This window comes from Theropithecus gelada, chromosome 10 (assembly GCF_003255815.1).
Source record: "Theropithecus gelada isolate Dixy chromosome 10, Tgel_1.0, whole genome shotgun sequence".
Taxonomy (NCBI): Eukaryota; Metazoa; Chordata; class Mammalia; order Primates; family Cercopithecidae; genus Theropithecus; species Theropithecus gelada.
The window spans coordinates 44,307,657-44,329,624 of NC_037678.1; the positions used below are offsets into that span (position 1 = coordinate 44,307,657).

The following is a 21,968-nucleotide window of genomic DNA, read 5'->3' on the forward strand; positions in this document are numbered from 1 at the left end:
GGGAGCAGGATGAGAGGGAATGTTGGAGAAGAAGGTGAAGGGGTACTCCCTGGGCGGCAGAGGCTTCTAGAAATTAGCCATGGAGGTAGGAAACCAGGAGAGCCTTGGAGCCAGGGTTTTGATTGGATAATCATTTATTTATGTCGCTTGCCCCAGAAGGGTCAGGTAAGATGAGGATTGAAGACAGGCCACACAGTTTGGCAGTTAGGGGGTCTTCATTCACCTCAGTGAGAAGTAGTTTAGCACAGCCAAGAAGTGGAAGCCAGATTGGAGTTAATTGGGAAAGTTTTGGAAGTTGAGGCGGTGTGGTCTGGAGTCCAGTAGCTCAGTGGTCAAAGTGTCCAGTGCCTGGTAGCCAAGGCGAGGAATACAGCAGGCTGTGGCTAGGCACAGGGCACTTTGAGGAATGGTCACTGCATTTGGGGCTCATAGCCCAGCAGGAGAAAGCACAGCCTTTCAAGAAGCAGCAGCTGGAGGGGTTCAAGGGGCTTTTCATCAGGGATGGAAGATTCCAGCACACATTTGCATGATTTATGTGTACTCTGAGAACCTTAAGAGTTTGAATAACCCACCAATTCTCTGGTTATGTGCCCAACAAAACATAGACATATATTCTCAAAAAACATGTTCATAGTCGCATGATTCTTTTTTTTTTTTTTGAGATGGAGTCTCGCTGTATTGCCAGGCTGCAGTGCAGTGGCACAATCTTGGCTCACTGCAACCTCCGCCTCCCGGGTTTAAGCGATTCTCCTGCCTCAGCCCCCCGAGTAGCTGGGACTATAGGCATGCACCACCAGGCCCAGCTAATTTTTGTATTTTTAGTGCAGTTGGGGTTTCACCATGTTGGCCAGGATGGTCTCGAGATCTCTTGACCTCATGATCTGCCTGCCTCAGCCTCTCAAAGTGCTGGGATTACAGGTGTGAGCCACCATGCCTGGCCAGTCACATGGTTCTTAAGAGTCGGAAACTGCAATCTACTCAAATATTCATCATGACTACAAAGGATTATAAATTCTGGCATGTTCACACAATGGAAAACCATGCAGCTGTAAGAATGGATGATCTATAACTCAATCAGTAATATGGATAATTTCACAAACATCTGAAAAGCCAAACACAAAAGGGTCCACACTACATGGTTCTATTTGTATGAACTATAAAACCATGCAAAGGGAATCTAGGCTGTTAGAAGGCAGGAGAGTTGCTACCCGTTGCAGAAGGTGGTAAGTGGAAGATAGCAAGAGGTGGTTTCGGAGATGCTGGTAAAGTTATCTTGCTTGGTCTGAGTGCATTGCTTGATTGTTTTAACTATTTCGAACAGTATGAAAATAGAGGACCCTATACCCCAACACTCATCCCAAAGATTTTGACTGTCTTCTGTAACCATTTTTTTCTTTCGCATCTACCTCAAGTCTGACTCGAGAACTCATTGCATTTGTAAGTAATATTGTTCCATTCGTTCATTAATGCCATGTAGACTTTACCACCCTCATCTTCTCCAACTCCATCCCTCAAGTGGGCAAATTGGCAGGAGAATGGAGATGGGTAACATTAAAATGGAGCATACAAACTGCTTTGAGCTGCAGAGTTCTTTCCTATCAGGTAACCTGAGTAAATGTTTCCCATTGATCATCAACTTGTAAGTCAGAGTTGCCTGGGCATGGTGGCCCACGCCTGTTATCTCAGCACTTTGGGAGGCTGAGGCAGGTGGATCACCTGAGGCCAGGAGTTTGTGACCAGCCTGGCCAACATGGTTAAACCCTGTCTCTACTAAAATTACCAAAAAAAAAAAGAGAAAAATTAGCCGGGCATGCTGGCACACGCCTGTAATCCCAGCTACTCAGGAGGCTGAGGCAGGAGAATCGCTTGAACCTGGGAGGTGGAGGTTGCAGCGCACTGAGATCACGCCATTGCACTCCAGCCTGGGCAACAAGAGCAAAACTCCATCTCAAAATAAAAGTAAATAAAAGAGTCATAAATAATGACGGATTTTGGAAGCCGTGATTAAAGCCACAGATCAAGGAGGAATTTCCATGTCGGCATGGCATAGAAAGGATGGCTGCTCATGATTTAGGCTTGTCTTTCCAGCCAGCCCATTGCATAGTGCTAGTAATAACCATCAGTAGCCCTCAAAGATTTGCAATATAAAACATTATGCATTGGATGGATCTGCTCATTTGAGAGCTAGTAAATCAGTGTGGGTCTTGTTAGAGAATGACATTTATATAGAGAAAGTTTGCTTACACAATTTGCCATTTGAATTTAGTTAACAAGGACCTGAAGTGTGTGGGGGTCACTTCCCACCAAAAGCCAGTGAAGAATTAAGAGTGTTCTTTGTTAAATGGATCAAGCTTGTCTAGTCTTGCTATTAGAAATAGTCCCAATTCAGAAATCTGCATTAGTACTTACAAGCCTGTTAGTGAGAAGAGCAAAACTACTTCAAATAACACATTATGGGAGTGGTGTATTCTAGTTGCCCCCAAATCACCTAACACCTTGCAAAGATTTAGTTGTTAGTCGAAGAGTGGCTAACGTGACCCCCTAAAGAATTAATTTTTATTTATATAAGTTCTGCATGAATACATTCTACATTCATTCTAAGTACAACTTTTGCAAATAAAGCTTAAACTCCTTCTTGGCCATCATCAACCAATCTTCTAATATTTCGAGTCAAACGTGGACATAGTGTACCATGTCTGTCATGTTCCCTGTTCAGAGTCCCCTAGTGGTATGTCAGAAACAGAATATTGGATTGTATGGATAATTGGTCTGGCTCAGAGTGGCATATATCATGTAGAGTTATAATGATAGGGTGACATATTGAATGGAGAATCATAAATATTGGGAATGGCTGGAGGGCAGACTCTGAATGAAAATGCTTGCTAGGGTAAACATGCCATAACATTCTGCCTCCAGCTCCAGCTCTGCTTATGTCTAGGCCAATAAAGGGATTTCCTTGGGTATGTTTTATTGTGTTTATTTTTTTCCCCTTTTCCACTTAAAGCTGATTATGGTGTGGCTACTCAGTCGGGGCTTGGTGGCTTTGTGTGAAATGGCTCAGTGTCCCTGAACCACTTGAAGGTGGCAGACAGTGTACCTTGCTCTGCTTTTCCCTTCATCTGGAATATTCTTTTTCCCTTTCCCAGATTCTCTCTCTCTTCCCACGTGGCAGATTTCTGTTCAATCTTCAAGGCGCAAATCACATACCACCTGTGTTCTAGGGAAGCTGTCTTGCGTCTCTTTACTCTCTTCCAAGTGGAGCTGTGTCCCTCCTGTTGGTCTGTGCTTATGTCCCATGGTGCTTGCCACCGTGGCATTGTGGGTGGTGATGTACATGATGATCTTTTTTCCCGTGGGGGCTTATGGTGTCCAGGGACCACTACTCTGTTGAATTAGATTTACTGTTGTTGCCTACTATGAACCATGAGGGAGGAGGGGATGTTCAAGGTGAGTCTGCTCTCGGCATGCTTTCTGTTTCTGTATTGATCTTCCAATCCATTTTTTTTTTTTTTTTGCTGTAAAATGACCTGTAAAGTTTCTTTTCTGTTTATTAAATTATATCTGCTATAGTTGAACCTTCAATGAACATTCACCTAATGTTATTCTTAACATATTAATTCATACTTGGCCTGCTTTAGGACAGATTGGTGTCTGGTGAAAAGCATTGACACACAGGTGAGGACTCAGGGGTCCATGGGGTGTTTCACTACAGCATCCTCATCTGATTTCCTTTATGCCCCAACAAGTGAGGGAGATACTGACAGGGTTGGATAACCCTTGAGTAACCAGTTAACATAGAGGAGGGTAAATCCTTTTTTCTCAATGTTGTAGTTTCCAGAAATATTTTTCTCTGGTGGGCCTTTTAGTCAGAGAAGAATTCCTTTTTTTTTTTTTTTTTTTTTTAAATGTAGTCACCTAACATCAGGGGCAAAGGATAATAAACCCTGTTATTCTTTGCAAAGTGGTCAGGACCTTCCTGAAGAGGAACTGATCTTGTTTTAGGTTGTGCGAGCTCAGAACCACCCTGGCCAACTTAGCAGTGGCTAGAAATGTAAATTCTAGACAATTGTTGTTATTATTTTTGAGTCACGGTCTCACTCTGTCTCCCAGGCTGGAGAGCAGTGGCACAATCATGGCTTACTGCAGCCTCGACCTCCCAGGCTGAAGTGATCCTTCCACCTCAACCTCCCTGAGAGCTAAGGCTATCTGTAGAGGTGAGCTACCTGTATCTTAGCTATTGAAGTGGATGGTAGAGGTAAGCTGTCTATGTCCTAACTTCTGAAGTGGTTTAGATGGTAGAGGTGAGCTGTCTATGTCTTAGCTATTAAAGTGGATTTTAAAACTCTGCATCTCCCTGGAGGACCAGGAGCAGCCACAGCTGCTGCCTGTGGTGTAACAGAGCTGCAGGGGTCTTGGGCACACAGTTCAAGGTGGCTCGTGTGTGTAGAGCCAGGGGATGGGGGCTGAGCATACGGGATGGTAGGAGAGGCCACTGACCCCTGTGAATCACCCTGGCCCTTCTCCAAGCCCTTTTCCTACTGTGCATAGCTAGCTTTAAATATTAATCATTTTTGTTAAAGAGTCAGTAGTGTCCTGTGTCGATTTGTCAGTAAACCTAGAAATATACAAAGCGGCAGAAACATAGAAAGCAGCTGTTGCTTAAAAGCTTATTATAGTGTAGATGACAAATGAAGTCAAAACATGATCAACACTGTTTTATTTCATATTTTACACTGGGCCAAAACAACTTGAAGTTGTTATTAGAAACTATTTTGTTCAGAAAGCTTTGTTCTTCTGCATCATATGATGCTTTCATAAATGGAGTTAGTAGCTTTTTTGTTTTTCAAATGTAAAAAAAAAAACAATGAAAAAGATTTGAACTAGGAATTATTGATGTGCTACTTCATATTTCATCTCTAACGTGAATGCTTAAGATTCCTGATGTTTATGTGTGGTCTGGACTTGCTGGGTCCCAGAGTAATTGTTTGTAATATTGCCTCGTAGACTTTAGCCCGTTGTTTCTGTCAGCAGTTGCCAGACAACATGCCAACTTAGCAATGGCTAGAAATGTAAATTCTTTTTTTTTTTCCTTTTTTTGAGAGAGTCTTGTTCTTTTGCCCAGGCTGGAGTGCTGTGGCATGATCTTGGTTCAAGCAGTTCTCCTGCCTCAGCCTCCCGAGTAGCTGGCGTTGCAAGTGTATACCACCACACCTGGCTAATTTTTGTATTTTTAGTAGAGACAAGGTTTCACCATGTTGGCCAGGCTGGTCTCAAACTCCTGACCTCAAGTAATCCACCTGCCTCGGCCTCCCAAAGTGCTGGGATTACAGGTGTGAGCCACCACACCTGTCCTTAGAAATGTAAATTCTAGAAAATTATTATTTTTTTGAGACAGGGTCTCACCCAGTCCAAGGCTGGAGTGCAATAGCATAGTCATGGATCACTGCAGCCTTGACCTTCCAGGCTCAAGTGATCCTCCGATCTCAGCCTCCCCTGTAGCTGAGACTTAAAGCGCACACCAACATACCCTGCTAATTTTTTCTACTTTTTGTTGAGATGAGGTCTTCTTACATCCTCCAGGCCGGTCTCAAGCATCCTTCTACCTTCGCCTTCTAAAGTGCTGGGTTTATAGGCATGAGCCATCACACTGGCCTGTAGAACGTTCTTTTTGAGAGAAAGGATCATTTTATGTGCTACTCCCATTGTTAAGGGACACAGCAAACTAGCCTGGTGGATCTTTACCATGCATGCCATTCATTCATTCAGCAACTTTTATCGAATGCTTTAAGGGGCCTAGACATATCAGTGAGTCAATCAGAGATTCTTACCTTAAGGGTGGGAGTGGGAGGAGTGGACACAACTGACAAGCAGTAAACCCAGGAAGTAAATGTTGTGTGTGTTCGAAGGCAGGGGGTTCTCTGGAAAAACAGGAAAGTAGATCAGGATAAGGGGGCTATAGATGAGGGACTTGGAATTTTAAAATAAGGTGGTCAGGGAAGACCGCACTGAGAGGATGATGAGTGAGCAAAGATTTTTAAGAGGAGAAGGAATTCTTTGTAGAGGGATCAGCCAGTGAAAAGGCCCTCTGCTGGGGAAGCGACTGAGCGTCTGGGAAGTAGTCACAAGGCCTGTGGGTGGAAGCAGAGGAGAGAAGTAATGGTGGGCCAGGTCTTTTCCACTGGCCGGATAACCCGCAGGTAACACTGCCCGGCCTGTCTTTCTCTTTTACAGTGTTTCTTAACTGGAGTGGTTTTGCCTTACTTCCCCCCACCCCCAGGGGACGTCTGACAATGGCTGGAGATGGTTTTGATCGTCACAACGTCGGGAGGGGGTGCTTCTGGCATGTAGTGGGTAGAGGCCAGGCATGTTGCTAAACTTTCCATAGTACACAGCCCTCAGAACAAAGTATAATCTGGCCCGGAATGTCAATAGCGCTGAGGTTGAGGAATCCTGCTCTGTTATCTTTATATAGTTCATCAATTGTTGATTGATTTAGTTTTTCTTTTAAGATTTAATAAAGAAGAAAACCATAAAAACGTCTTGGGAAGAGGTTATTCATCACGTTACCTGGTTAGAATGCCTTCACAATTGATATTGAAGCGAATGTTGGCTATTTTCATTCACTTTGAGGAAAGGAGAGCCAAATCTTGCTTCCATGTATATTTTAGTAAGCCCTGGTGCATTGAAGGATTAGTTAAAAAAAAAAAATACAGCATTCACAGGTAAATAGTAATAATCTTACTGATAATCTTATTAATTTGGACTTAAGTAGGATTTCCTAATTTTGAGGAAGTTCGGACTGTTGATCCACACCAGGGAAAATGTTTGCATATGTGGGGAAATAAATGATTGTCAGTACTTGGAATGAAAGGTACTATTCTTTACATATGAATATAATGGTATCAGTAGGAATATTTTCCTTGGATTTTGCTAATTCAGTATTTTTTAGACATCAGTCATTGGTGTGCCACTTTTTTCTATTTTTATTTTGATAATACCACTTGGATTTTTCTTCATATCAAATAACTTCTTTTATTTAAACACATTTTAGAAAACTTTCATCAGTTGCTCTAAATAAAATTTAACCAAAATATAAAACAGAAATAAAATAACATTAAATTCTAGATATATAGGCACAGTGCCTGCAAAAGATTCTGAGCTGAGACCTGCTTTGTATTAAAAGGAAGATTACCAGTCTTAGGGAGGTGTTCAAGACATGCCTGAACAAAAGGAAACTTTCCTTGATTTAATTGGAAAATGAAGAAGGGAATAACTTTCCCACTGTGTCATTTAATGACATTCAGTGTGTCACACTTGAGGATATGCTGTCTCAAGCTGTCCGCGCTCTGTGGCCAGGTGACCAGGCTGTGCACTTGCAGCATGGCTGGCTGGGCTCAAAGCTGTGCCTGATAGTATAGAACCAACCAGTGAGAGAATGGAGGTGGGATTCGTTGACTGTGATTGGCCACCAATGGCCTATTAATGCAGAACTCTCGCAGGGTGGTAGCAGCTGGACAGCCTGGTTCTTTGTTCTTTATAGGACTAAAATTGTAATTCCATTGCTTAAAACAGAAATGCCTGTTACTTAGACTTCTCATTTCTGATAAATTTTAAACATCTTTCCTCTCTCCGCCCTTCCTTATATACTTAACATGAATTACCAAAATTTGTTCTACTAAATTCATTAATAAGATGATTGAATACTTTTGATTAATTCATGTATATTATATTGACTGTGCAAATTCATTAATTTTACTTTAACAGTTACGTTTTTGACCTTTTTTTTTGAGACTGAGATATCTCATTTTGTAAGCAGAAGCAAATTAGTTAATGTCTTTGGCTGCTTTCCAACTCACATTGTGGGTACACCTACAGGTGGTTTGAGGCTAGGTGCTGCATCTCAGGTTTGGTTTTGTGAAAGCTGGATTTTCTCAGCTTTCTCAGGGGCTGATAGGCTTTCATGAATTGAATCCTGGTAGTCAAAGTCTTGGGAGAGTGATTTCTGTAGAAACCAGTGTTTATTAGGTGTCTGTGTGATGTGCCAGGCATTATATGATATGTGCCAGGCATTATATGACATGTGCCAGGCATTATATGACATGGTTCCAGTGTTTAAAGGACCTCCGGGTCTAGCTCTAGAGATAGAAACAGTCTACTTAGAAGCCTGATCTGGGCTGGGCGCGGTGGTTCGTGCCTGTAATGCCAGCACTTTGGGAGGCCGAAGTGGGTGGATCACCTGAAGTTGGGAGTTCGAGACCAGCCTGATCAACGTGGAGAAACCCCGTCTCTGCTAAACATACAAAATTAGCTGGGCATGGTGGTGCATACCTGTAATCTCAGCTACTCAGGAGGCTGAGGCAGGAGAATTGCTTGAACTCGGGAGGCAGAGGTTGCAGTGAGCCAAGATCGCGCCACTGCACTCCAGCCTGAGCAACAAGAGCAAAACTCCGTCTCAAAAAAAAAAAAAAAAGAGACAGAGAGAGAAACCAGGTCTGGTGGTGTGTGCCTGTAGTCCTAGCTACTTGGGAGGCTGAAGCAGGAGAATTGCTTGAACCCAGGATTTGGAGGTTGTAGTGAGCCGAGATCACGCCATTGCACTCCAGCCTGAGCAACAAGAGCAAAACTCTGTCTCAAAAAAAAAAAAAAAAAAAGAGGGAAACCAGGTCTGTTGGTGTGTGCCTGTAGTTCTAGCTACTTGGGAGGCTGAAGCAGGAGGATCTCAGGAGTTCGAATGTAGCCTGGGCAACATAGCAAGACCCTGTCTCTACAAAAATAAACCAAAAACAGAAAGAAAGAAACAGTCTACTTGGATTTAATATTGTACCACTTTATGTAAAATGTTGAAGCCTGACAACTGCATAGTTCCATTTACTGCTCCTGCTTTATGTTATAGTTTAAAATATATAGAACCTCTATATATGTTATAAATTCCATAGCACAAGGTTTTAATTTTTGATTTAAACTATGATATGCATTTTTAAGTTAAGAATAATAGTTTTAAAATATTTACCATTTCTAATGCTCTTGATTCCTTTTGAAGATACAGGCTTCCAAATGGTATCACTCCACTTCAGCCTACAGAACATCTTTTAATATTTCTTGTAGTCCGCGTTGGCTGGCTGTGTTAAAAAGGGTGTGTTAGAAACAAATTTTTAGCATTTTTTTTTTAATCGGACAATGTCAGATTCCTGGAGGATATTTTCACTGGATATCAAGTTCTAGATGCTAGTTTTGTCTCTTAGTCCTTTAAAGATGTGGTTTCACTATCTTCTGCCCCTACTGTTTCTGGTCAAGAGTCAATGGTCATTCAGGCCATGACTCCATGTATATAATACTTGTTTTCTCTGCTGCTGTCCCGATGATCATGTTTGGTTACTAGCAGTTTGCCTCTAAGGCATCCAGATGCAATTTTCTGTGTATTTAATAACTCTTGGGATTCACTAAGATCCTTGATTCTGGAAATTTATGTCTTTCACCAAATTTGCAGAATTTTTGGTCATTATTTTGTCATCTTCGTTCTTCTATTAAGTCCACTTAGTGAATTTTTACTTTTCACATATTGTTTTAGTTCTGAAATTTTTATCTGATGCATTTTTATATTAATGTTTCTTTGCTGAGGCTCCTTCTCATTCATGGCATGTTTTCCTTTCCATCCGTAAGCATTATTGTAATAGTTGCTTTAAAGTCCTTGTCTGTAATTTCAGCATTTGAGTCCTCTCAGAGTCACTTTGTTTTGATATTTTTTTTTCTTTCCACTGGTTCAGGTTTTCTTGTTTTCTTCATATGTTGAGTAATTTGGAGTATAACCTGGATATTGTGAATGTTACATGTTGTGGAACCTCTAGATTCTGCTATATGCCTCCCAAGAGTATTGATTCTTTTTGTTTCTTTTGTTTTATTTTACTAGACGCTGACATTGACTGGGGTCAGACTATTAACTCATCATCCCTATAGTGGATAATAGTCCAAATCTTGGTTCAGTTCTTTAAGTCTTAGCTGTACTGATTGGAATTTGTCACACAAATGCTTGGTTTAGGGCTCAAGCCAGGGTTTGGGCAGAGTTTAATACAGTGGCTTCCCCTGTTTGACTCTTTCCTTTCTGGGATTCCTCCTCTTTGCCCTTCCCCACACTCTGTAGTGTCTCTGGTTGCCCTGTACTCTGGAGATATAAATGTAAGCAATATTAGTAATAGAATCGGCTAATGATTTAATCATAGTAATAATAATAACAACAATAACAACAGCTGGTCTTTGCAAAGTGCTTATCTGTGTCAGATGCTTTTACATCTATCTGTCTATGTATCTGTCTATCTTTTTTTTTTCATCCAGGCTGAAATGTAGTGGTATGATCATGGCTCACTGCAGCCTCAACCTCCCAGGCTCAAGCAATCCTCTTATCTCAGCCTCTCGGTTACCTGGGATCACAGGCGTGCACCACCATGGCTGGCTTTTAAAAAATTTTTTGTAGAGACAAGACGAGGTCTCACTATGTTGCCCAGGCTGCTCTCGAACTCCTGGGCTAAAGTGAGCCTCCTGCCTTGGCCTCCCAAAGTGCTGGGATTACAAATGTGAGCCACTGCGCCTGGCCTGTCTATCTTACATTGTTTAGTTTACACTATCACAGTCGTCTGTGGTAGGCATTGTTATACCCATTTTAAGCTGAGGAAATTGAGAGTCAAAGAGGTAAGACAGTCAAAGAGGTAAGGTTATTTATCTGATAAGAGGCAGTGGTACATTTCAGAATGAGGTATTCTGACTCAAGGTCCCACGCACCTATTGATTATACAATTATGCCTCTAATATCTTTTCAGTGGGAAATCTGGTACTTAATCTTTAATTTTCTGGTTTTCTTTGCCTTTGGTATTTTGCAGTACATCCACATATGGATTTCTTATTAATTATTTTGTACTTCAAATTGAATATTCATCTTTTTTTCAGTTCTGGAAAATTATTAGATATATTTCTTTAAATATTCTCCCCTCCTATTTTCAGAAATCTTCCCTTCTGGAATTCCTGTTGGATTTAACTTAGACTTAGTATTCCATTTTTCATGTGTCCTAATTGCTGTCCTATGTTTTTCATCTCTTTATTTCTCCGTGCAGCACTCTGGACAATTTGTCAGATCAGTCTTCCAGCTCACTAACTCTCTCTTAGCTGTGTCTAAACTGCTACTTAAGCTGGTTAGTGGAATCCTAATTACATTATCTCTGTTTTTCATTTCCACTTCTTTTTTCAAACATGCTTAACCCACCCCCACACTTTCCTCCTTTTATTATGATGTCTATTTTAGAAATCATACTCATTTGAGGCATAATTATTTGATAATGTTTTTAGATTTTTCTAATATTTCTAATCTTGGGGTGTGATTCTCTTGTCTTATCTACTAAACTCTTCAGATGCTGGTTTGCAGCCTTGTGTAGTTTGAAATTTTTTATTGTCTGTCTGTCTTCAGGGATTGTTTTATGATGTTCCATGGGCCTTGGGTTGTGAAAGTGTTTCTTCAGAACAGTTTCTTGTTTGCTTCTGCTAGGATGCCTGGAATTTTAATGAGTCTTGACGGTATCCTCTTAGTACCTTGGCTTGGGGCTCCTGCACTTTGTGTGTAGTGTAAATTTGGACTCTACACTCAGGCTGTTCAGGCCTGTGGTTCTGATTTCTCACAAGTGACCACCCTTCTCCTATATACACTCCCCTCCTACTCCCACCCTCACTGTAGTTCCCTTTCCACAGCTGTCTTATACCGGGGCCTTGATTTCAAATCACTCTCTGTAGCTTTTCTCCCCATGTGGGCATCAGAAATCCAGTCATAGGGACCTGTATGTAGGTCTTCAGTGTTGGCGATAGAGTGTCAACCTTTGCCGACAGATATCACTTTGATTTCTGTCTTCCTTTCTAGCCCTGGGAATGTCCTTCCTTCCTCTTGCCTTCCTGCTCTTCTATGTTTTAAAAAAATTTGTTGCAATTCCTCTGTGTGTGTGTGTGTGTATCTGAGAGAGAGAGAGAGAGTTCCATTCTCTTCAACTCCACTGTCATGTTCTTGGAGATCTCAGCCCCTGGGACTTGAACCTAGTTGTCCAAAGTCCATGCTCCTCCTGGATACTACACTGGGTTAGGGCAGTGACTGTGGAGAGGGAAACTGGGGACTGATGTTAGAATAGAAATCAGAATGTCAGTTTATTATTTGTTATGGTTGGGATAAATATTCGCCTGGAAGGCTGATGTTCAGGTTCATAGGTCAGTAGCATCCCACTGGACAAAGTCTGGAGTAGGAAGTTGACAGTGCTTTCCCAGCACTGTTGAGGAGCAAATAGGACCTCAGTGACAAATATCAATCTTCTGGCAGTTTTAAGGTATATTCTTGGACATCTTTACAGTGAAAGGAAGGTGTCCCTAAAGGCCATGCAGCTCCCTGTAGTCTCATCACTGCTGTTAAGAGTTATGAGTTATCTAGCATTCTCTGGATCTTAATTGGAGTTTTCAAGGAAATTAAGATCACAAGGTTACTTCCTAAATGTTCAGTCAGAACAAAGGGAGTTTGATATTCTTAAGGGTTGATTTTATCACAGCAATGCCAGCAAGTTGCCAAGTAGATTCACTGTAGCCTCCACAAAACCCAGCTCAGAATGTGTAGAAGAATGGACAGCTGTTACAACTTCTGCTCATCTTTGTTTTTTTTAGAGTCACTTTTCTTGGTGTATAATTTACATACAATGAAATTCACCAGTTTAATATGTTAAGCTGAGTCTTAACAAATAGGATTGTGTGACCACAACCCTGCAACCATAATCAGGATACAATACTTTCCCAGCCCCTCCAAAAATTCCTTGTGCCCCTTTGCCAGCACATGTTCCTCACCCTGAGCCCAGGAAACCACTGATCTGCTAAACAGACTGTATTTTTGTCTTTTCTAGAATACAGTAGAATATTAGTAGAATTATGCAGTGTGAAATCTTTTATGTTGAGTTTCTTCCATTTGGCATGATGCTTTTGAGATACACCTGTGTTGGTAGATGTTAGCAATTCATTCCTTTTTATTGCTGAGAAGCATTGCATTATATGGATGTATAACAATTTGTTTATCCACTTAACAGTTGATGGGTTTGTTTATTTCCAGTTTTTGGCTATTGTGAATAAAGCTGCTATGAATATACAAGTACAAATCCTTGTGTAAACATGTTTTAATTTCCCTTGGGTAAATACCTATGGAGTGTGGGATTTACTGGGTCACATATAAATATATTTATTTTTTAAAGAAACTGCCAAACTCTTTAGTGGCTATACCATTTTGCATTTCCCCCAGCAACGTATGAGACATCCAGTTTTTCCATATTCTTGCTGAGATATTTGATAGTTAAAAAAAAAATTCAGCCTTCCTAGTGGGTGTGTAGTGTTATCTCATTGTGGTTTTGACATTTGCCTAATTACTAATGATGTTGTACATCTTTTCCTGTGCTTAATGACACACTTGTATGTCTTTTTTGGTGAGACTCAAGTCTTGTACCTATTATTGAAATCAGACTCTAAGAATTTTTTTGGTGTTTTCTGGATGCAAATTCTTTATCAGATACATGTTTTACAAATGTATTCTTCTCAGTGGCTCACTGTTCCATTTTATTCTTTCGAAGAACAGAAGTTTTCAGTTTTGATGAAATGTAATTCATTAGTATCTTCTGTTATGTTTTGTGTACTCTAGGAAATCTTTGCCTTGCTCAAGAGCACAAATATTTTCCTATGTTTTCTTCTGTGAGTTCTAATGTTTTATGTTTTGAATTCATGTCTATGACAGATTTTGAGTTAATTATTTTATGTGACATAAGGATCAAGGTTCGTTTTCCCCACGTTTATTCTGTTATTCTAATACTCTTTGGAAGATTGTTCCTTCCCCATTGAATAACCGTGGCACCTTTGTAAAAAATGAATTAAACTTAGATTTTAGATCTCTTAATGGATTTTCTCTTATGTTCCATTAATGTGTGTGTTTATCCTTAAGCTGGTATCATAGTGTCGTGGTAGTAACTCTTGAAGTCAAGAACTGTGAATGTTTCTGCTTTATTTTTCTTTTTCAAAATTGTTTTGGCATTCTAGGTCCTTTGAATTTCCATATGAATTTAGAATCAGCTTTTTGATTTCTACAAACTTAAGTGCTAGGCTTTTGATTGGGGTAACATTGGATTTATATGTAAATTGAGGATAATCCACATAACAATATTGAGTCTTCTGGTTTCTGAAAGTGGGATAACTGTTTTCAACATTCTTTTAAGATTTTTCTCATAGGATTTTGTTAAATTTATCCCTAAGAATTTCGTATTTTTGATGCTATCATAAATGGTATCCTTAAAATTTCATGTTTTCTTTTGAGAAATGTCTGTTCCTATTTTTGCCCATTTTAAAATTGGATTATTTGTTTATTTTCCCATTGAATTTGAATTCCTTATGTATTCTGGTTATTAACCCCTTCAGATGAGTAGTATGCAAATGTTTTCTTCCATTCTGTGGGCTGTCTTCTTAACTTTGTTGTTTGCTTTTCATCTAGAAGCTTTTCAGCTTGATGTTACCCCTTTTGGCCATTTTTGCTGTGGTTGCCTGGCTTTTGAGGTCTTACTCAAGAAATCTTTGCCCAGACCAGTAGTGTCCTGGAGCATTTCCCCAGTGTTTTCTTCTAGTAGTTTCATTGTTTTAGGTCTTAGATTTAAGTCTTTAATCTAAGATTAATTTAATTAATTTAATCTAAGATTAATCTTTAATCTAAGATTAATCTTAGATTAAGTCTTTAATCCTTTTTGATTCGATTTTTGTGTTTGGTGAGGTAGGGGTCTAGTTTCATGCTTCTGCATGTGGATTTCCAGTTTTTCCAGCACCATTACTGAAGAGACTGTCCTTTCCCCAGTGTATGTACTTGGGGCCTTTGTTGAAAATTGGTTGACTATAAATGTGTGGGTTTACTTCTGGGTTTTCTATTCTGCTCCATTGGTCTATATGTCTGTTTTTATGACAGTACCATGCTGTTTTGGTTAGTAGCATTGCAGTACATTTTGAGTCAGGTAACGTGATGCCTCCAGCTTTCTTCTTTTTGCTCAGTATTGCTTTGGGTATTCTGGGTCTTTCTGATTCCATATACATTTTAGGATTTTTTTTTTTTTTTAGTTCTGGGAAGAATGTCATTGTTATTTTCATAGGGATTACATTGAATCTGTAGATTGCTTTGGGTAGTATACAACTGTTTTTTGTGTATTTACTTGTATCCTATAATCTTACAAAGCTCACTTATTCTAGTTATTTTGTAAGTTCGTTGGGATCTTCTATATGGACAGTCATGTTGTTTGTGAATAAAGATAGTTTTACTTTTTCCTTTCTAATCGGAATGCCTTTTATTTTGTTTTCTTGCCTTATTGCTATTTTACTTCTACATATGCTGTTAGCCCCACTGCATTGCCATTGTTTTCATTTTAGTAGTCAATTACCTTTTAAAGAGATGTTTTTAAATGAAAAAAAAGAAAATAAACTAGCATTGCTTATATTTATTTACATATTTGCCATTCCTGGTCTTCCTCTTATATTTGTGTGGCTTCAGATCATATTTGTTCTTTCTGAAGAACTAGCTTTAGCATTACTTGTAGTACATATCTGCTGGCAATGCGTTTTTTTCAGCTTTTCAAAAGAAAGCTAGAGTGTATATATTAACATCAGACACGGTAAGCTTTGGAAAAGGAGACTATTGCTAGGGAAAAAAAGGGACATTGTACAGTGTTAAGAAATCAGGCCAGGAGTGGTGGCTCACCCGTGTAATCCCAGCACTTCGGGAGGCCAAGGCGGGTGGATCACTTGGTCAGGAGATCGAGACCATCCTGGCCAAAATGGTGAAATCCCATCTCCACTAAAAAAAATACAAAAAATTAGCCGGGCGTGGTGGTGGGCACCTGTAGTCCCAGCTACTCGGGAGGCTGAGGCAGGAGAATGGCATGAACCCGGGAGGCGGAGCTTGTAATGAGCCGAGATAGCGCCACTGCACTCCAGCCTGGGGGACAGAGTGAGACTCTACCTCAAAAAAAAAAAAAAAAAAAAAAAAAATTCTTGGTTAATGGTTTTTTTCTTTTAGTATTTTAAACATATCTGTATTAGTCAAGGTTCCCTAGAGGGACCAAACTAATAGGATATAGATATATATATATGTATACACACACACATACATATGTATATGTATTAACCTACATGATCACAAGGTCCCACAATAGGCTGTCTGCAAGCTTGAGGAGCAAGGAGAGCCAGTCTGAGTCTCAAAACTGAAGAACGTGGAGTCTGATGTTTGAGAGCAGGAAGCATCCAGCACAGGAGAAAGATGTAGGCTGGGAGGCTAGGCCAGTCTTGCCTTTTCATGTTTTTCTGCCTGCTTTATATTCGGTGGGAGCTGATTAGATTGTGCCCACCAGATTAAGGGTGGGTCTGCCTTCCCCAGCCCACTGACTCAAATGTTAATCTCCTTTGACAACATCCTCACAGACACACCCAGGATCAACACTTTGCATCCTTCAGTCAAGTCGACACTCAGTATTAACCGTCACAATATCTTTCCATTTTCTTCTTCATTGCATGGTTTTTGATGAGAAAAGTTGTTATTCTTTCTTTGTTTCTGCATTTTTATGTAATGTGTCTTTTTTCTTGGACTAGTTTTAAGGGTTTTTTTCTTACATATATGATTATTACTTGTCAATTAAAAATAAAACAATTAAAAATATTTTTCTTTATCATTGGTTTTTAGCAATTGATTATGATGTGCCCTGTGTGATAGTTCATTATGTATATTTTGCTTGAATTTGTTAAGTTTCCTGAATCTGTAGGGTTATAGGTTTTACCAAATTTTAAAAAATTATAGCGATTCTTCTTCTCATCTCTTTTGTGTTTTCTCTCTCTCTTTCTCTCTTTTTCTTCTTTTGAGACTCCACTTACACATATGTCAGGTCCTTCTTTAGCCATCTTGGCTGGAAACTGAAGTCTTTCTCTTTTCCCGTCAATTACCTCAGAGACCATAACTCTTCCCTTTGGCTTTGTTGTTCTTGTAGCCTTCATCCGAGTTGGTTTTTCTGCCTGTCTGTTGAAAGAACACTGGCCTGGCATGTGGAACCTTCAGGTTCTAAGAATCCCAGCTATGCTGTTGTCTTTTGGGGTAATGTCTCTTTACCTGTCTATAAAATGAGAGTTTATCAAGGCATGTTCTGAGGTTTCTTCTTCTTTGTGATTCTGTTTTATAACATTCTTTTTAAAAAATACTTGTTTTTATTCACGGAAGTTTCTTTTGGTGGGGTCATTCCTTTAGTTAAGTATTTGCTGTGGAGCACCTGCTGCAGGTCTGAGACAGCACGGGGCCCTGGGGCCACAGGGCCTCTCGCAGCCCCAGGGCAGCTGGGAGGTGGCCTGACATGGTCTGGAAGGAAGGAGAGGCTGTCCGGAGCCCGGCCTCCTGGGGGGTGGGGAGGGCGCTTTGGACACTGACACCCAAGCTCAGGTGGGAGGGAGGGTGTGAGAAGTGGGAGTCCCAGGCAGTGGACAGCAGGTACAGAGTCATCGAGATGAAGGTTCTTGGTGCATTTGCAGGACTAAGGGAAGGACCCTGCACCTGAGGCTCGGAGCAGCAGTTAGGAGGGGTTTCTTTGAAAATTGAAATTAAAGTGTAGGTTTCCTCTCTAGCAGTATAGATCAATGTAGTGTCTGGATTCTGACCAAGTTCAAATTCTGACTCTGCCACTCTCTGGGTAGCAATTTTCCTAACTTCTCTGAGCTTTTTTTTTCTAATTTTTTTTTTGAGACAGAGTCTCACTCTGTCACCCAGGCTGGAATGCCGTGCTGTGATCATAGTTCACTACAGCCTTGACCTCCTGGGCTCAGATGATCCTCCCTCCTCAGCCTCCTGAGTAGCTGGGACCACGGGCACACACCATCACAACCACTAAGTTTTTATATTTTTCTTAGAGGCAAAATCTCGCTTTCTTCCCCACGCTGATCCCCAACTTCTGGGCCCAAGCGATCTTCCCATCTCAGCCTCCCAGAGTGCTGGGATTACAGGCATGAGCCACCTTACCTGGTCTGTTTTTTATTTTTTTTAATGGGATTAATATGGTTTTTATCAAGATTTAACAAACTACTGCTACTACACAGAAAGCTCTTAGCACAGTTTCTTTATAGCAGTAACCAAGAAGGGTAAATTATTATTCATTATTTTATGGCTTATACATAGCTTTTATTTCCTTGTTGATAGTGTAGTTTTATATAGTTAATGTGGTAGGATCATTAATATTCTCCAGTAACATCTATTCTTTGGTAGAACTAATTGCTAAGTTTGTTAGTTGTCTGACTAAAGACAGTTTTTTGAAGAGTGTCTGGCTATTTTCTGTTACTTTAAAACACCATGTTCTCAACCCATAAAATACACAATGGTCCTCAGAAGATCTTTTGAAACCCATGATCCTGTATGAAAAGTATTCAATGTATTAGACTATAGATATCTTCAGGTTCCAAAACTATCTGTTACCCCAAAGCTTGGGAACTACTGCTTTAAACTTAATGTTTTCGAGTCTGTTCCAGCCTGGGCCTGCAGATGCTGTATAACTATCTGTGGGATCGAGGCTGCCTATTCCTTCTGGACTCTGAGGTGCTTGAAAATAGCTCATATGCAGTGACTCTGGTCATTGGGCTTGGCTATGACCCAGTGTGGACCTGTTCATCCAAGGCAGCTATTGTGCACAGAAATGGCATATTTGATTATGTCATACATATTTTTTCTGTAACTGTATAATTCTTTATTAACATTCTCTGAGTAGCTGCTATACAATGTAAATTTTTAATAAGCTCATATTGCTAGCCTAAAAGAATTACTTGGGGAAAAATGTGGTTCATGTTCAAAGAAAAGTAAGTACTAGGCACAAACTTGTCATCTCTAGATTGAACCGTTTTCCATTACTGCCTTTGACTTTGGTTTTTCTACCTGCCTAGTAGGACTCCTCTACTTTTTCATACCAGTTTTCAGGGCGAGGGGTAGGAGGGATGCATTTCCACCTCTAGAGCAGGTGCCGATTAACCTTTCTAGAACTAACTATTGAGGCTGTTATTTTGCCAAAATTAGCCTCAGGGAAGTCCTCAGCAGCCTGTTTCTTTATGTTTATTTTCCTAGGTTAGCAATGGAAAGATTAGGTGGGGGAGTGGGAGAAGGGAGGGCTCTGCCAGGTGTGTTTCTCTTACCTGGGCACAAACTCTGCCAGGCTGTCTTTGAAATAGCAAGAGTCCTCTTGATAATTAGCTCTCAACTCCAGGCAGTTCCCCCCCGCCTTATCCTTTCAGTGATGGCCTCTTTTCTAGCAGGAATGGGAGGAGAAGATGACTGCTTAATAGAAAAAGTTGGCCATATCAGGGATTCTTAAAAAAAGATGGTTATATTTCTTTTTTTTTTTTTTTATTTTTGAGATGAAGTCTTGCTCCATCACCCAGGCTGGGTATAGTGGCGTGATCTCGCCTCACTGCAACCTCTACCTCCCAGGTTCAAGCTATTCTCTGCCTCAGCCTCCCAGGTAGCTGGGATTACAGGCATGTGCCACCACACCTGGATAATTTTTGTATTTTAGTTGAGATGGAGTTTCATCATGTTGGCCAGGCTGGTCTTGAACTCCTGGCCTTAAGTGATCCACCCGCCTCAGCCTCCCAAAGTGCTGGGATTGCAGGCGTGAGCCACCGCACCTGGCCAAGATGGCTACATTTCTAAAACTTCTAATTTTAATCAAAGAATGAATATTCATAGGCTGACCTGGTGATCTGAGCCAAGGCTTTGCCTTGCTTGGCACGTGGACCCTCTGCCTTCATCCATAGATCACACTCATAAGGCCTCATCTACATTTCCAGGTTCACTGTCTTACGTGGAGTGAGAAGACTTATATGTCAGGCAATGCAAATGTAAGCCCTTGTCATTTTTTACAGTGTGTTTACAGTATTTTCTGCTTGTTTTATCTACTCCTAATTTGACAGCTGTATTTTATTAACTCATTTTTATTGAATCTTTCTGAAGAATTCAAACTAACATTCAGAAATAATAGCACAGGACCTGACTCTTAGTAAGCAGGTAGCTCCTGTTGGGAATAGCTGTGCACGAGCCTCCTTCTGGATAGGGCAAAATGGGAGAGGGACTAAGGAAAAGTTGCCTAACTTCTTTAGGTATTGGTTTGCTTATCGGTAAAATGAGGATAAGAATCTTACTTGGTTGAGTTGGTGTGGGAACTGAATCACATGTGAAAGCTACTTCCCTGTCCCTGGCCTGTTATAAGAACTCAAAAAATGTAGCTATTATTTTTATTATCAATATCATCCCAACAACTCCCCTTACCACTGTTATTCCTAGAGAGTAGCCTCTTCGCTCTGAGTGTTCATTATGCCCTGGGGTTAGTCAGTGTGTTTTATGGAGTGGATGGAAAGATTAAGTTAATTCAGTGGTTGGTGGTGTTGGAGACCATTCTTGGTAAAATGCATAGTCTTAAAGTGAATTTACTCATTATGCGTTTAGTAATGTGCCAGGGCACATAGTAGGTGCTCATTAAACATATAATGAATAAATTTACTTTAAGACTGCATTTTACCAAGCCTATGTGCTAGGCTTGGAGAATCCAACAGTAACTGGACACAGTTTTGCCCTCAGGAGCGTTTATTGTGTAAGGACTTCTTGCAGATAAACAGTGAACTTCATGTTGCAGGAGGCTGGCACAGGTTGCCATCACCAGGGCACTTGAGGTGTGAGGAGAGTGGGAAGGCAAGCCGTTCTGAAGAGGCTGCACCCTAGCTGAGACCTTAGGTCTAAATGGGAGAGAGTAGATAGGGAACAGATCTTCAGAATGCTGTGGGGGATGTGAAACATGGGAGTAAGTGAAGGGAGGTAAACAATGTCAAGGTCGGCCAGATCCTGCAGGTCTTCCCATGCGTGGTCCCCCTTACTCCAGCATCCTGATGGCACAAGGGAGGGGTCTCATCCCACCCTCAAGATGAGAACACAGAAGTGTGGACAGGTGACCTGACGAACTCTGGCCACAGAGCAGTGAGTAGTAGTTGTGGGATTCATCCCGTTCCAGGTGTGTTTGACTCCAGAGCCCATGAATTCAACTACCCACTGCACAAGAGGGAAAAGAGCAGGAGAGGAAGAGGGGCTGGGCATGGTGGCTCATGCCTGTAATCCCAGCACTTTGGGAGGCCAAGGCAGGTGGATTACCTGAGGTCTGGAGTTCAAGACCAGCCTGGCCAACATGATGAAACCCTGTCTGTACTAAAAATACAAAAAATTAGCTGGGTGTGATGGCACATGCCTGTAATCCCGGCTACTCGGGGAGCCTGAGGCAGGAGAATCACTTGAACCCGGGAGGCAGAGGTTGCAGTGAGCTGAGATTGGGCCACTGCACTCTAGCCTGCGCAGCAAAGTGAGACTCCGTCTCAGGGAAAAAAAAAAAAAAAAAAAGAAGAGGAAGGATGATGATTGGCTCATTTTTGGCCAGAAGGAGTTGGAGGAACTTGTTGGATACCTGTGTGGAGAGGTGTGGTTGGGTGTTGTGGGGCCACAGATATGGATGGATGGGAATGTATGTCATGGCCTCTATGAGGCTACATGAGTACGTTTAGAACAGAATAGATGTGGAGTGGACTTTCTGTCAGAGTCTTGCTAACAAGGCCAAACTGATTTGTTTTTCCTTCAACTGCTTTAACCTGTTTGCACAGCCCTGCGTGGTGAGCAGGGCTTCTTAAACAGCAGGGCTTTCTTAGAGGTGAGCATCTGCTCCCTTGCTGAGTTCTTCAGTAGGGGAGTGGTTCCCTTCACTCATGCATTAGACAGACTGCACTAAAAGAAAGGCTTTGGGCTGTTCTTTGTTACTCTGGTACCTGTTACTTTTCTTATGGGGTTCTTCAACTGACTATTTCATTTTGGCTGAATTCTCAACGTTGCAATTCTT

The 21,968-nt window shown here is 41.0% G+C and overlaps 1 protein-coding gene across 2 annotated transcripts in view; it reads left to right on the forward strand.

Moving 5' to 3' along the window:
* The window catches only part of LOC112633655 (serine/threonine-protein phosphatase 4 regulatory subunit 1-like), an 85,275-nt gene that overhangs the window by 7,972 nt on the left and 55,335 nt on the right, over positions 1 to 21,968 (forward strand). The window lies entirely within an intron of this gene.